This window comes from Lemur catta, chromosome 17, assembly GCF_020740605.2.
Source record: "Lemur catta isolate mLemCat1 chromosome 17, mLemCat1.pri, whole genome shotgun sequence".
NCBI lineage: Eukaryota > Metazoa > Chordata > Mammalia > Primates > Lemuridae > Lemur > Lemur catta.
The window spans coordinates 28,777,262-28,781,110 of NC_059144.1; positions in this window are offsets into that span (position 1 = coordinate 28,777,262).

The window sequence follows — 3,849 nt, forward strand, 5'->3', positions numbered from 1 at the left end:
ATGGTGATCTGTGATCAGTAATGTTTGATGTTACCATTGTAATTGTTTTGGAGCACCACAAACCCATATAAGACAACAAATGTAATTGATAAACGTTGTGTGTGTTCTAACTACTGTACTGACCAGCCGTTCCCCCATCTCTCTCCCTCTCTTCAGGTCTCCCTATTCCTGGAGACACAACAGTATTGCATTAGTCCACTTAATAACCTTACAATGGCTTCTAAATGTTCAAGTGAAAGGAAGAGTCCCACATCTCTGATTTTAAATCAAAAACTAGAAATGATTAAGCTTAGTGAGGAAGGCATGTTGAAAGCTAAGATAGGCTGAAAGCTAAGCCTCTTGTACCAAAGAGTTAGCCAAGTTGTGAATGCCCAGGAAAAGTTTTTGAAGGAAATTAAAAGTGCTACTCCAGTGAACACACAAATGATAAGAAAACAAAACAGGCTTATTGCTGATATGGAGAAAGCTTTAGCGGTCTGGATAGAAGATCAAAGCAACCACAACATTCCCTTAAGCCAAAACCTAACCAGAGAAAGGCCCAAACTCTCTTCAATTCTATGAAGACTGAGAGAGGTGAGGAAGCTACAGAAGTAAAGTTTGAAGCTAGCAGAGGTTGGTTCATGAGGTTTAAGGCAAGAAGCTGTCTCCATAACACAAAAGTGTAAGGTGAAGCAGCAAGTGTTGACGTAGAAGCTGTAGTAAGTTATCCAGAAGATCTACCTAAGATAATTGATGAATGTGGCTACACTAAACAACAGATTTTTAATGTAGATGAAACATCCTTATATTGGAATGAGATTCCATCTAAGATTTTCATAGCTAAAAAGAAGAAGTCAATGCCTGGCTTCAAAACTTCAAAGGACGGGTTGACTCTCTTATTAGGGGCTAATGCAGCTGGTGACTAAAAGTTGAAGTCAATACTCATTTACCATTCTGAAAATCTTAGCTCCCTTAAGAATGATGCAAAATCTATTCTGCCTGTGCTCTAAAAATGGAACAGCAAAGCCTAGATGACAGCATATCTGTTTATAGCATGGTTTATTGAATATTTAAGCCCACTGTTGAGACCTACCACTCAGAAAAAAAGATTCCTTTCAAAATATTACTGCTCTTTGACAATGTACCTGGTCACCCAAGAGACCTGATGGAAATTTACAAGGACAGTAATGTTTTCATGCCTGCTAACACAGCATCCATTCTGCAGCCCAGGGATCAAGGAGTAATTTCAACTTTCAAGTCTTATTTCTAAGAAACACATTTTATAGGGCTGTAACTGCCATAGATAGTAATTCCTCTAATGGATCTGGGCAAAGTAAATTGAAAATGTCCTGGAAACAATTCACCATTCTAGATGCCATTAAAAACATTCATAATTCATGCATGGGAGAAGGTCAAAACATCAACATTAACAGGACTTTGGGAGAAGTTGATTCCAACTTTGAGTGGTTCAGACTTCGGTGGAGGAAGTAACTGCAGATGTGGTAGAAATAGGAAGAGAACAAGAACTAGATGTGGAGCTGGAAGATGTGACTGAATTGCTGCAATCTCATGATAAAACTTGAATGGATGAGGAGTTGCTTCTTATGGGTGAGCAAAGAAAGTGATCAATTCACACTGATACACATTATACAGATGCTCATTGAATTACTATGGGGTTACATCCCAATAAACTCATCATAAGTCAAAAATATCATAAATCAAAAATGCATTTAATGTTGGCAACACAGTAGATGGTTCCTGATTTATGATGGTTCAACTTAAATTTTTCAACTAGCCAGAGCAATTAGGTAAGAAAAAGAAATACACAAATCAGAAAAGAAGAAGTGAACCTATTTCTATTTGAACATAATCTTCTACATAGAAAACCCTAACAACTCCATGAAAAAACTCTTAGAACTAATAAACCAATTCAGGAAAGTTGCAGGATACAAAATCAAAATGCAAAAATCAGCTGTATTTCTATACATTAACAACAGACTACTTGAAAAGGAAATTAGGAAAACAATCCCACTGGAGCATCAAAAAGAATAAATTACTTAAGAATTTTAAAACCTTGACAAAAGAAGTGAAAGACTTGTACAATGAATATTGCAATGGACTGACAAAAAAAATTAAAGAAGACACAAATAAATGAAAAAAAAATCTCATATTCATGAACCAAAAGACTTAATATTGTTGAAATTTCCACAGTATCAAAAATGATCTACAAATTCAATGCAATCCCTACCAAAATCCTAGTGGAATTTTTTACAGAAGAAAAAGAAATTGTGAAATTTACGTGTAACCACAAAAGACTATGAATAGCCAAAACAATCCTGAGAAAAAAGAACAAAGCTGGAGGCATCAACCTCCTGATCTCAAAATATATTACAAAGCTACAGTAATTATAACAATATGCTACTGGCAAAAGGACAAACATATAGACCAATAGAACAGAATAGAAAGCTCAGAAATAAATCTAGGCATATATAGTCAACTAATCTTTGACAGGGTGCCAAGAATACACAATGGGGAAAGAAAGGATAGTCTCTTCAACAAATGGTTTTGGGAAAACTGGATATCCACATGCAAAAGAATGAAATTTGACCCTCATCTTATACTATATACAAAAATCAACACAAAATGAATTAAATACCTGAAACTATAAAACTTCTAGAAGAAAACATGAAGGAAAAGCTTTATGACATTGGTTTGGCAATGATTTCCTGGTTATGATATCAAAAGCATAGGGAAAAAAAGCAAAAGTAGACAATCAGGACTGGATGAAACTAAAAAGCTTTTGCACAGCAAAGGAAACAACAGGGAGAAAAGACAACCTACGGGATAGGAGTAAATGTTTGCAAACCATGTATCTGATAAGAGGTCCATAATACAGTTTATCCTTAAACAACACAGGTTTGAACTGCACGAGTTCACTTATATGCAGATTTTTCTTCAACCAAATGCGGATCAAACATACAGTATTTAGGGGATAGGAAACCTGTGTATACAGAGGGCTGACTTTCCATATACATGGGATCCACGGGGCAACTTCAGAACTTGAGTATGTGTGGATTTAAGTATACACAGGGAGTCCTAGAACCAATCCCCTGCATATACCAAGGGATGACTGTATACAAGGAACTCCTACACCTTAATAGCAAAAAAACAAATAACCTGGCTGAAAAGTAGGCTGAGGATTCAAATAGACATTTCTCCAGAGAAGACATAGAAACAGAAATGGCCAATAGGTACAGGAAAAAATACTCAATATCACAAGTTTTCAGGGAAATGCAAGTCAAAACCACAGTGAGGTATAATCTCACACCTGTCAGGACAATGATTACCAAAAAGTCAAACAATAGCAAGTGTTGGCGACAATGTACAGAAATTGGAAGCTTTGTGTGCTGTGGGTAGGAGTGTAAATTGGTATAGCCATTATGGAAAACAGCATGGCTCCTCACAAAATTAAAAATAGAGCTACTATATAATCCAGCAATCCCACTTCTGGGTATATATCCAATAAATTGAAAACAGGATCATGAAGAGAAATCTGCACACCCATGTTCATTAGAGCATTACTCACAATAGCCAAGATACAGAAACCACCTAAGTGTCCATTAACAGATGAATGGATAAAGAAAATGTGGTATATACAGTACATACAATGGAATACTGTTCAGCTTTTAAAAAGAAGGAAATCCTGCCATATGCAATGACATGGATGAACCAAAAGGACATTATGCAAAGGGAAATAAGCCAGTCATATAAGGATAAATACTGCATGATTCCACTTGTATGAAGTATCTAAAATAGTCAGACTGAAAGAAGTAGAGAGTAGAATGGTGGTTGCCAGGGACTGGGGGGAGG